The sequence below is a fragment of the Dendrobium catenatum genome, unplaced genomic scaffold (genome assembly GCF_001605985.2).
Source record: "Dendrobium catenatum unplaced genomic scaffold, ASM160598v2 fragScaff_scaffold_819, whole genome shotgun sequence".
In the NCBI taxonomy this organism is placed as follows: domain Eukaryota; kingdom Viridiplantae; phylum Streptophyta; class Magnoliopsida; order Asparagales; family Orchidaceae; genus Dendrobium; species Dendrobium catenatum.
The window spans coordinates 238467-251924 of NW_021319281.1; the positions used below are offsets into that span (position 1 = coordinate 238467).

At 34.6% G+C, this 13458-nt stretch overlaps 1 protein-coding gene across 1 annotated transcript in view; it reads left to right on the plus strand.

The window, feature by feature from the left end:
* LOC110113825 (pre-mRNA-splicing factor SYF1) overlaps positions 1-11582 on the plus strand; it is a 29329-nt gene extending 17747 nt beyond the window's left edge. Inside the window, exon 8 of the transcript XR_003701429.1 lies at positions 10856-11582. The gene's annotated coding sequence lies outside the window, so the exon portion shown is untranslated. The remainder of the gene's footprint in view (positions 1-10855) is intronic.
* Positions 11583-13458: the final 1876 nt, after the last annotated feature.

The following is a 13458-nucleotide window of genomic DNA, read 5'->3' on the forward strand; positions in this document are numbered from 1 at the left end:
GTTACCCGCATGAAGGAACATCTATCATGCTCGCACAAAAATGTAGCTCTGCAGCACAACAATCAAGTAAAGGTATTCCACAACTTCTTATATGCTATTACATTACATTTATGTCAAGTGACATGAATACATGATAATGATCTTTTCTCTTAATGAACAGGGAAGAGAAAAGTGAGTCATGTTGAAGATGATGATGACATGTCATTCATAGATACAATTGGAGAAGAAGATTCACTTGAAGACCCATTTAGTGATGGGATATGATTTCATTTTATATGTTTTTTATATTCTGGGAGTTTTGTTAAACTAATATTTTGTGATTTTGTACTTTGGGACATGATTTTATTGCATCTACTTTCTTATTTTCCACTATTTTCATATATAATTTAGATGTTTTTATTGTAAGGTACAATATTGCTATTATTTTCCTGCTAAAACCCTTGATTTTTCATTTACGCAATTCTGTGTCCGTGAGGCTTACGCCTCAGACCGCCTCGAGGCTTACGCCTCGCCTCACGGACGAAAACCGCCTCGAGGCTTAATTACGCAATTTTAAACCTTGGAAGTATTATTAATTTCTTGGTCAGCAATCCATATAAAATAGTTTTTCTCAAATTAATAGATGCTTCAAGCTTTGTAAAGGATGCACAATTATTGTTTGAAATGTTGGATGAAATTGTGGAGGAAGTGGGAGATGTCTTATTAGTACAGGTTGTTACTGATAATGCAAGTGCATACAAAGCTGCAGGGAGAATGTTAATGGAGAAGAGGCCTCACCTTTACTGGACTCCTTGTGCTGCACATTGTATTGACTTGATGCTTGAGAGGTTGGGACAGTTGCCTCAACATAAATCAGCCATATTGAAGGCCAAATTCGTTAGTAAGTTTATATACAATCTTGGGTACTCAGCTTGATGAGAAAATTCATTGACAAAAAAATTATTAGACCTGCTGTTACAAGATTTGCTACTGCATATTTAACATTACAGAGATTCAAAGAGTTAAGATAATCTTTGGAAGCAATGTTTGCTTCTGAAGAGTGGGATAAAAGTTCATGGGCCAAAAAACAAGAAGGAAAACAAGTTAAAAAGATTGTTATGAAAGATTATTCATTTTGACGCAGTACAAATTATGCTTTGAAGATAACATGACCATTAGTAAAGGTGCTTAAAATGGTTAATGATGAGAGGGCCCCGGCTATGAGATTTATTTATGAAGCAATGAATATGGCTAAATAAAATATTGCAAAAGAATTGGGAGGTCAAGAAAGTGCTTACAAAAAATTATGGGATATTATAGATGAAAAGTGGGATCGACAATTACACCAACACTTACATGTTGCTGCGTACTATTTAAACCCCCAATTTCATTATGATAAAGATTTTCATGTTGACAAAGAGGTTAAAACTGGTTTGTATGCATGTATGGACAAACTCATTTCTGAAAAAGACTACCTCAAAGTGAATGATCAACTCGAGAATTTTTATTTGAAGAAGGGAGTGTTTGGATTTAGAGCAGCACAAGCATGCTACAAAACACGATCTCCTGGTATGTTTATAGTTTGTTTATTTATAATTTTAATGTTAATATTTATGTTCAAGTCTTCTACTTCAACATATATTCATAAAATATTATGTTTGTTTTCATGTAGAACGTTGGTGGGCTTAGTTTGGAGATGATGTTCCTGAATTGAAAGCTTTTATAGTTAAAGTTCTTATCCTAACGTGTTCGGCTTCTGCATGCGAGCGTAATTGGAGCATCTTCAATCAAATTCATACAAAGAGAAGAAATCGATTGGTAGCAGATTGAATGAACAAACTAGTTTATGTTATGTTTAATAAAAAACTGAAATATAGATATCTCAAATTGCAGAATCAAGGAAATATTGAGAATGAAATTGACCCTTTGCTTGTTGATGAGTTACAATATGATGATGAATGGGTTACTCCTAAGAATGCTGATGTTTCTGAAGTTGAAGCAGAAGGAGAAACTCATGTCAATGAAGAAGACAATGAAGCAACTATCCAAGTATATAAAAGAAATAAACAAAGTGAGATTGGAGCTTCAAAAAAGTTCTAAGGTATTCTTAAATATAATAAATTATTTTGTATGTTACTATTGTTTTATTTTAGAGCTAATGAAATATTAACTGATATAGGAGATAAAGGAAAAAATATTATAGATGAAGAAGAGTATGAGCATGACTTTGACATTAATTATGAAGATTCTTCTGAAAACAATCAAAGTGATGATGAGGCTGCTTTTGGTCTTGATTCTAAGGGGATGTTTTATTTTTAAGTGAGTTTATTTTAAATCTTGTATTCCAGTAATATTATCTTGAAATAAATCTTCAAATTCATAGTTGACATAATATTTTGTTATTTTTTGTCATTATTTGTAATTTTAAATTAATTTATTTTAATCGTTTTGAGGCTTACGCCTCGATCCGCCTAGAGGCTTATGCCTCGCCTCGTTTAGAAAAAACACCTTGATTCCCGATTTCTCCTTTTAAAACCTTGATCCTTTCAATTCTTATTTTCTTGTGTCTCAAACAAGGTTTGTGTTATTTTAGTGGAGTTGGAGTTGATGTTGTAAGGAAGGCTTTGTGTAGGGGAAAAGTTTTGAAGAGATGTATTTTTGGAGACATGTGATATAGAGGAGAATGTGAGTTGTTGGGTTTATCATTATTACTTGATGGTGGCTCGGAGCCTTGAGTTTGCTAGATATTTTGGCTGAGTTTATTCCTTATTATATAGACTTGAAGAGGTACATCTATTGGAGTTTATATAGTTGGAATGTAATGATGGAATTAAAAATGACTTCATCGACCTTATCTTCTATTTGGTTGTTGTCTCTCTGAAGATGATTTTTATTGAAAAATTTATTTTATATCAGAGGTAGCATCTTTTGAAGTGAAGTATTTTTTGAAGGTTGGATGATAACACTCCTTTTTAATTGGAGAAATATTCTACAAAGAGTCAAAGACATGTCACTATTGTGTTGTTTATGGATGTAGACATAAGCGATACACCCAAATATTTTTGAAGGAGGAATCAAGGGAAAATTGTTAGGAAGGTTCATAATCAAGAGGGACTTGTTTAGGAAAGTTCCTAATTAACTGAAATTATTTAGGAAGGTTCCTAATTAAGGAGGAAGTTGTTTAGGAAAGTTTCTTAGATGTGTTTATGTTATTTAGGAAGTGTTTAATTGTTTAGGAAGGTTTCCTAAAATATGTTTAATTGTTTAGGAAGGGTTTCTAAATCTTGTTTAATTGTTTAGAAATGTTTCCTAAATCATGTTTAATTATTTAGGAAAATTTCCTAAATTATGTTTATGTTGATTATGAAGGTTCATTTATTTAGAAAAGTTTCCTAAACTATGTTTATGTTGATTAGGAATATTCTAATTTTGTTAGTGTTTTAGGGCTATTTAAGGGGGAGTTTGTTTATAGCTTAGGGAGTAGATTTTATGGGGACATCAAAGCATGGAAAGTTTATCAGAGGCGTGGCCGTCGATCTACGGCCATGATCGAGTCATTGTATTTTTTATTTATTTATGTTGTCATGATATTTTCTTATTTATGTATTTTCCTATTTTTAGTGTTGTTGTATTTGTTTTATGAGATTTCAAGTTGTAACCTTTTAGTAAGGGATGTTGTATGTAAGTTCCGAGGGCATTTTCATCTTTTATTTCTTGAGTCTCATGTACTAGGCTATTTATAATCATTTGTTTTATTTTTCAAGCAATGAATGAATGCTTAAAAAAAATTTGCTTCCTTGCATGAGTTCTTGTGAGAGCTTGAGAGTTTGAGTGGAGAGAAATCCCTAGGAGAGAGAGTTCGGATCACCCACCAACCTTGGAGACGGTCGGGTTCGTGGTTTTCTTCCTTATCTTTCTCCCTTTCTCCTTCCACCACCACTACCGGACATCAATACATCCAACCATCTCCAACTCGAAGCCTTCGCCTCCTCCTAACCGAGCTCCACATATTTTCCCCCACAAGCCGCCGGTTAGGGGTGTCAATTCGGGTCAACCCGTCGGGTTCGGGTCGAACCCGACCCGACCCGTATATAAACGGGTCAACCCGAACCCGAACCATTTTTATAAACGCGTGTCAAATATTGACACCCCTACCGCCGGTCACCTTACTCGAAATCCCTTCCAACCGCCGGCCTCAACCTTCCCCCTTCCTTCTTGGGTTTCCTAATTTGAGGTGAATGAAATTTGGGCTTAATTTGAAATTCAAATTATCTAAATTTGAAATTCAAAAATTCTTTCCTAATTTAGTTCACCTATTTTAGGAAAGTACTTAATTTAAATCAATTTAAATTTCAAAATTCAAATTGGATTTATTTTATTACTTTCCTAATTCCTAAAGTCAAATTTAGAAGCCTTAATTCACCCCATTTAATGCTCCCTTATTTATGCATGCCGCCGGCCCTCTATAGGGAATTTGGGGAATTAATTTCCTAAATTCACTCTAGCCCTCATTGGAAATATTTCCAAAATTCTCCCTCCACCTCAACCGAAATTCCATAATCCCTCTTTATTTAATTTGTTTCCAAAGTGAGATCCTTAATCTTGGAAACAAATTTAAATCCTTTCCCCCCTCATCATTGCCGCTGCCCCCCTCCCCCTCTCTCTCCATACCCGTCCCTCTCTCTTCTCTCCCTCGTTAATTCTCCACTTGAATTTTAGGCATTATCTCTCCCCTCTTATATCTCTATCTCCTAAATGATAAAAATATGAAATTTCTTTCAGATTTTGGAAAGGAAATTGGTTTTGCCTCCTCACTTCAAGTTGAAGAGAACTTCTTTTCTTTTCTTCAACAATCTTCAAGAGTACTAGCCATAGTTGAAAGACTTCATTAACATCTATGAATGGCCGATCCAGAAACTGAATACGGCCTAACCTACGATGAGGACGGCTTTATAAACATTCTCCAGTCAACTTTCTTTGACGTTAATACGAGGGTCGATCACTGTGAAAGCCAGTTTTTCTTTTGTTTTCCTTCCAGGTTCGTCCGGACGAAGTGGAGTTCGTCCGGGACGAACATTTAAAAATGTGGTGACAGAGAGCTTCATCCCAGGACGAAGGTATGTTCGTTCGTACGAAATTTGTCCAGAGAGCATCGTTAAAAAAATAATTAACTTTCGTCTGGACGATTGGAGTCCAGAGGAGATCGTCCCGGGACAATCAGGGCATTGTCCTGGACGATCCTGTTTGATAAATATCTGAATAGTGTCATTTTTGAAGAGAGAGAAGGGGCAGGAGAGAAAAATGAAGGAAGAGGAAGAAAAAGTGGATTTTGGGCGACTTCAGTCCGTTTTCGTTCGTCGCCGTAGTTGGAAAAGTTGATCGACTCAAGGTAAGGCACATTATGCCTTTCTCAATTTTCAGAAATGTGATTTTTTGATGGATTTCTTGTTTCGATTTTCGTTTCCGTTAGCCTAAAAGTGATCTATCTTTGTATCGACGAAATTTTTCATGCGTAACTTTTGATATGTTGTAAAGATGATATTTTTGCACGTTTTGAGTATTTTCTAGAAAGTTTTCACCGGGTAGTTTGAATTATGCGGAGTTTTTATCGAATAGAAAATAATCTGAATGTTGAAAAATATTGCTTCAGTACAATGAAAGTCTTAAAATGATGTTTTACACTATCTGTGGTAATTTGATGATTTTCTGAAACTGTGATTTGATCTGTTAAAATTTCTGTGGACTGCCGTTATGTCGCTGACAATTTTTCTAATGTAATCTGATTTTTCTGAATTTGAATGATTTGATGTGTTTGAATGATATCAGAAGGGAGTTATAAGGGGCAAGAATCCTTTGAGATTCTGTCTGTGTCAGGGAATCCGAAAAAAATAAGTCTGATCTGACAATTCTGTATATCTGATATGTTCTAGTGCTGTAAGCATAAAGGGAGGCATAAGGGGCCAAAATCCTTTGAGATTCTGTCTGTGTCAGGGAAGGGAGACATAAGGGGTCAGAATCCTTTGAGATTCTGTCTGGGTCAGGGAAATCTGTGATGAAATGTGATTTGAAAGTTTTCTGATATCTTTTCTGAACTTTGGATGTTATTTGAATTCTGATTTGGATAATTCTGTGTCGTAAATTTGATTCAGATCTTCTGTCTCTGTGATTTCATTTCTTCTGTACGAATGTAAGTATTCTGTTTGATTTCTGTTCTGTATGAATCTCTGACCTCTGTCTGATATCATACGATTATCTGAATTTTGTACAACAAATGTTTTTAACGCATTATGAGTATTTTGATATGAGAATTTCTGGAGAGTTTGATTGGCTAGTGTAGTCTTGCTGAGCTGTTAGCTCATCATTGTTATTTTCATGGTTTTCAAGTTCTGGGAAATGGAAGGAGGTCTTGGATTAGCGGTTCAGTTTCTGATATGAGATTAGGTATTTTTGTGTACTTTTGATTTTTGTACAGTTATGAGTTTTCTGTTTTGTTCTGTACTCTCTGCTTAGAGCCATGCACTGTAATATACATGATTATTTTGATGAAAGAAAGAAGAAAATCAAGGATGAACTTTTCTGTATATTTGGATGTTTATATTAGCTATGTGTTTTCTGTATGTCTTATTATTGGAATAAAGTCTGAAAGCAAATTTCAAAGCTAGATCCTGGATTCATCCGTCGCGACTCAACGCGATAGGATTCGTTCTGGTCAGGCTGGGTCATGACAATCACACCGTTGAAGATTACATAGAGCGTATTCTAGACACTTTGGTGGAAGCAATCGAAGAGTACTTTGAAGGCGTTGAGTGGAGGATCTCCACCGATCCTTGACAAAAGGTTCTACTTTCCCCTTTAAACATATTTCTTGAGTCAAACTTTATCTTGTGTTTAATTGTAGTCACGAAGGACGCTTCCTCCTGTTTCTGCTAAGCTTAGTAAACGTAGGGTTTTGAGTGTACTTTCTTGCTTACTAATTCTCATTTCTAGATTAGGGATTTTTATTGAAATTAATATTCTGGCATAACGTTGTTTACTAATTTATTTTGAAAGTTTCAAATCTCTGGTTATGTGATTTAGCCTAAGTGGGTGTGACCCCTTTCTTGTTTTAATTCGTTGTTTTAAATGCTAATAGTTTCTTCACTGTTGTTCTAATCAAAAGTTGTGCAAATTCTAAACAAAATCATTTCATCCTCACGTAGTCCTATATCAAGATTGCTGAGTTTATTTTCCTAGTTTTTATTGTGAGTTTCTTGCGGTTTCTAGGATTTGTTGGAGAGTTGATCTACCTCTTAAATAGTAGATCAATTGTTTCTTGTTTTATTATTGAAGAAGAAATAAGAAAATTATCCATATTTTTGTGTTTCTACGCTGTTGTTCTCTATTTTACTGTTTTTGCATCCAAGGCGTATCAGTTTTCCAATCTTCTTTCTCCATAGTGAGGTATTGCAAGATAATAATTAGTGAAAAAACTCATGTTGAAGTTGTATTCTTTAGTGATTTTATTGATTGATAACAAATTTAATTGCAAGGTGAGGATAATTTAGTATATTGTTGAGTGTAAATGTAGGAGAAAAAAGAATATTCCTTTGACTTGCAACAATTATTAGGAAATTATTGGTTAGTTTTATTTTTCGATTGTCAGGATAGCATATATAAGTTTGTAAAGGTTGGCAGGATCAAGGTGTAAGGGGAACTATTTGAAGCATTACAATACAATAATTATTATTCGTATCATTTTGAGCTAGAGAACACAACTTGGATGATTTTTCTAAGGAGATGAGGAAATTCTTGAGTTTATCGTATTCTTTGAGTTGAGCTCCTCTAATTTTACAAAACAAGCCTTCCTTTTTGATTGATCTTTGTTTCGATCATAACAAAGGTTTTTTCCATGGAGTTTTCAACATTTATCTTTGTTGTGTACCTTCTTTGCAGCAATACCATTGTAGATTGCCTATGAAAGAAGATCTTCATTCTTTTTGAGAAAAATTAATGACAATAGGTCTTATACCGTCGGGTTCAATAGTTTTCATAGTGGGTTTTTTGAGATAGTGTTGTTAAGTATTATTATTATTCCTCCGTATTTGGCTCGCATGATTGAGAAGATTTCATTCAGAGATAGTAAGTTTTTTTTTTCTATTAAAATCTAAATATGAACTTGGTTGAATTCATTGTTGAGTCAAGAAAGAAACTAAAAATTGCAACAACTTTAACTTTTGAGTATGTTTGTTTGATAGCATTTCAAACACTGTTTGTGGTTATTTTCAAATCAGTGTGTTCCATAACCACACTATGACCATTGAATTTGCTTCATCCCAAAGTGTAACTTTTAGGTCTTTCAACTTTAGAAGAGCATCCATAAGATGATAAATTTATTTCCTTTAAAAGTATTCACAATTTGGGACTACTTTAGATAGTTTCTTTGATTCAAGTGATATGAGGCATGTAGCCTCTGTTGCTATCTTTTAATTTGATTTTCATCATTCATGATGGTTGACTTCTTGAATGTGAAATCAAAGAAATAAGAAATAATGAAGAGAAAAAAATATATAAGAGAGGAATAACTAGGATTGGAAAAGTAGACTCTAATCTTGCATTAATACTATGTAGAAAATAAGTGGCCAGGAAAGATTGGATTGCTTATTATTTCAATGAACATTTATGCACAATGCTACATTGAAGAAAAATGCTATAAATAATTACAACATCAAACCCCCCCAAAAAAAAAAAAAAAAATTGCCCCTAGCTATTATCTCTCTAGCAGGTCTGCCTCCTAGCAACTGACTGCCCACTGTTTGACTTGTTAAGGTCGCCAATTGATGCCAAGGGAGCAATTTCGTTGGCTAATTCTTTCCTTTCTTGTATAAGAATCCGTGGGAGAGATTTTCTTCTATGCAATGAATCCATGGTCTCTAATTTTCCCTATCTAGCACTCAAGTTGGAATCTCTTTATTCGATGGCTCTTCAATAGTTCTGCAAGCTGTGACTTGAGCAAATCAGTGATGTATTTCATGTTTATTTTGCTGATAAAAATTCATTCTATTTGGAAGTTTTTGAGATTGTCTTGCTTTCAAAATTTTCTTCTTTTGGCCTCTTTTTGATATATTCATTTGCAAAGAAGTAGGTATTTATTCCTATTTCATATGGTGCATAAAAGCAAAATCCTAGGGGTGCACGGACAAATTGCTAGTATTAAAACACAAATTTGATACCACACTTTCATGTTTCCTAGATTTTAGCATGTAACAAAGCTAAATTGTCTTGTCATTGCATTCTTATTAATAGCACTACATAACACAAAAGAGCTCGCAATGCAGCGAGGTGCATACCATGTACCATCATTGTTGCAAGGCACATATAATCTAAATTTCACGCTATTTGCACTTTGTGTTTAGTGTATTGGCATTGGCAAAGACCGCAGGATCCGAATAGTTCACTCTTTTACTAAGATCTCATGATATGATTAGAATGAGGCTATTTCGTTGAAAAAGATGAGGATGGTGAAGAAAATTAATTAGGAGATGATAATGATGAATAATATGAATCTATTTTGGTTTATAATGATAATAATTTCATATATGACTAGTTTTGTTTTTGAATTTGAATACGAGATTTATAAACAAACTAGTACTAATTTGTTAGGCATAAGAATTCCCAACTAAGTATTTTCTATCATGTTTCTTTCTGAAAGTCGAAGCTCCAATGTTTTGTATGTATTTTAACGTTGTATTGCTATAATCTTGATGGTTATATTTATCATCTATTTGCTTTCCTTGTTTTAATAGTTTATTGGTAATCTAATTTTTTTTGTTAAGCTGTATGTATGTTGAAGTTTAATACTCTTAGGCTCTACTTATGTAATATCGTGTTTCTTTATAGATTTTGTTTTTGGTTTTGTTGAATTATTTATAGGTTTCACATGGTTTATATGTTTTGCTATTTATGGTATTTATAGTGCATGCCATACTAGACACCATGAGCTATAACTTCAAGGGACCCGCCCTTGCATTATAGTGTGCTGAAATAGTTGTCATAAAATCTTCTGTTATGATCACCTTTTGCCGCAAAACTACTGAAGCAATCTCATTTTCCTATTGATGTCTTTGTTTTGACCCAATAAAGGGTCTCAAGTGTTTGGTTTTCACCAGAGTACAAGTTAGTATTCGCTTCTATATTTTGTTAAACCTCAGCTAGTTATTCTTTACTAACCATTTGTTTTTTGAATTTATTGGTTGCCCATATGCTTTATCTCTTCACCTTTTGCTTTCTGGCAGTGATCTACTTTCCATTAAGTTACAACTCGTCATATTCATTCAGTAATCAGTGATAACATTGCATCTTCTTTTGCATCTTTTCATGAAGCGTCTTGTATTGTCTATTGATGGTGTTACATTTTCCAATATTTTTAGGTGCATAGCAACTAACACATGGATACCGTATAATTTGCATAGGTTGTTGACAGATCACTTCTCATTACTGTGTCATATATAATACCTGAAATTATGTTTTTTTTAATACTTGTCTATATGATTATAAGTATAATTTTTTGTAGTTTTGATGGAAGTATATGTTCCAATTATCCTTCCCTAATTAGATGTTTAAATCTGATACTTGACTCAATGCATTCTGCCTGTTTTTGTTCCGAATTTTTTCATCTTATTGGTTTGTTTTTTAATATTAGACAAAGTGAAATTCAATGTACTAACTGAACTCCGCTAATCTAAATATATGAGCTTTACTTCGGCAGTTATTCCAGATAAGGAGGCACCAATTGTAAATCATATTTCTTCTAAGATAGACTTAGATAACTCAATACTGAAAGAAATATATTGATATTTTTGTTTTATTATGGCACTTGAATGAATTTGACTTTTAACAGGACACACTGGGGAAAAAAGATTCATGTAGCCGACCCCACGTAGTGGGAAAAAGGCTTGATGTTTTTGTTGTTGTATGGCACTTGAATACAATATTCAAAGTTCCTCCCACAACGTGGATGTTGAAAGCTAGTCACCAAAAGATATGTTCGAGCAGTTACTAGAGGTGTGCAGGGTACACTTAATGCTTATTATTGGCTTTAAAACAATCTGGAACTCAGATCAGAGGAGCCAACAAAGGTATAGATCTTGCTAGAAAATGATTAAAGGAATGGCACTTGGAATGCAGGTTTCTTACTCTTACCCTTTTTTGTTCATCAAATTTCCATTTGCCTCTAATATTATGGGCAGCTCTTCGCAGTTGGAGAGCTGTTGTTTGAAATGCTGATAATATTATGTTTTCCTCTTTGAATTTCTAAAAAATCATTATCTTCAAGCTTTGTGGGGATCTTTGATTGATCCCGCCTTTTTAATCACGTAAGCCTGTCCAGCTATTGTGACAGGTTTTATAGTTCGTGAAATTGAAGTTTAGGGTTCTTTTCTTCGAATGATTGTTATTAGTACATCTCATTAAATTTTAATTTTGACAATGTCAAAATTTAATGAACAAATAATTGATGACATGCAAGATAAGTAGCGAGCATTTTCAAAGGTTACTTTTGAAATGTTGATATGGAACATAATAACAGCTGAAGTAGCTATATCAAGTTTATGGTTGATGATTTCTCATGAGTATTTGTATTTTACTGAAATATGATTTTATAAGTAGCATTAATTTGTATAAAAAGCAATGAAAGTTTTAATTAAGCCAATTATTTTATATTTTTTGTTATAGAAGGTAAGTTTTTGTGTTTCCATTTTAGATGTTCTAAAACTGAGGATGCCCATATATATCTGGCGGAGATGAGTTTAAGAAATAATTGTAAATTGATAAAAAAATTGATTATTTGCAACATGTCCTACCTCGCATGAATCTTGCAGGTAATTGATGTTATGTAGTGGCTTATTTGCCTGTGGTGAGCGTTTATTTATTTGACATCTTTTTTATGGGTCCTGAGAAGTGTGTAAAAGGAATCACTTTATTGGAAGTGCAATGGTATAATAAACAATATGAAGTGTTTATCCATCTCTATGAAAATAGTAACTTTAATTTTAGCTAAAAAATTATAGATCAACATCAAGCCATCATATGAATGTTTAATTGATAGCAGGAATGATGCATGAGCTCCTAGGTAACATGCAAGAATTGGTTAGGCTATGATCTTTGCCTTAGGTTAGGCAAGTTTGAGGCTGATCAGATTTAAGCTCAATGTGGGTCATTAGTGCTAGTTTGATCAGTTGGCATTAGATGGACACTTTTCCACCATGGTTTGATTCATGAGGTGTTTGAGGACTTTATGACCCTATGAATTTTGAAGGGATTGAACTAGACTTAGCTGGACCCTTTACCCAATTTAGCCTCACCTTCATTCGATACGAACAAGTGAGATCCTAGGACTCATTGGATTTAGCTCTAGGTGGCCTAAACCTAGTTTGAACGTAGGTTGAATCAAATTTTAATCAAATTAATGGACCTTTTGGCTCCATTGGGTAGATCCAAACCAAAAGTAACTTTGAATTCACCCTCACTTGACCTTATGAACTCGGTGGCATCCTAGGAATTAGCGAATCTAGCTAAAATTGGCCTAGACCTATGTTGAACCTAGGTTGAACTCAGTATTAGCCCAATTAGATTTAAGGTTATCCGAACTAATTAGCTTGACCCATGCTAACTTTACCCTCAGACTAGCTGCCCAAAGAACCTAATTACCCAAGAAGTTGAGAAGTTGATAGAAATTGCTATTATTTGGAGAGGAGTTACCATTCTCCAATCAGCTAAACCCCTATATTTCTCTTCCAATGAAGCAATCTTCTCCTTGCCAACCTCCTGCTTCTTCGTCAAAACCTTCTTCGGTTCTCCCCTACAAGACCTCAATCAGATTAGTTGTATAAAGAACCTAATTACCCTTAAGCACCCCTAGGAGGTTGGAAAATCATTTGGTCTAGCCAATTATTTTTGTTTAATCAATTATTTTTTTTTTTTGTTTTTGCTATTCACATTCCAAACCCTGCAAGCCTTCAAACACCCAGTCTTCCAACTCCAGAATCTCCGACCTTCCAGTTTCTAACCTCACGACGAAGCTCCATTCGAAAGTCCCCTAGCTGACTTCCATATCACAAGCCTCCTAAATCCAAGGCAGACCGCATCGGGTCCGTCTCTATCTACAGCCACACTTCCAACCGACTGATTGCAGTCAGATCTCTCCCACATTCGACCCTCATCCAAAGCTTAAAGCTTCAACCCGATCCGATCTACCCAGGGTATCCGCCTCTTCCCTGCTCTCTTTACCGAACTCATTAAATCCCCTCGAGCTCGATCGCTGCTTCCGACTTCTAGAGCTACCCCAATCGAAGCCTTCTTCACCTCCATTTGCCTGCCAAGCTTCCTTCGACACCTCTTCCTTGTCGAACTATACACAAGCAACCGCAAGCTTCTTCCCAAACCTCCAGCCGTCGAACCTCACAAGTCAACCTCAAGCCCCGACCTCTTGCCTCCTGTCAAAAC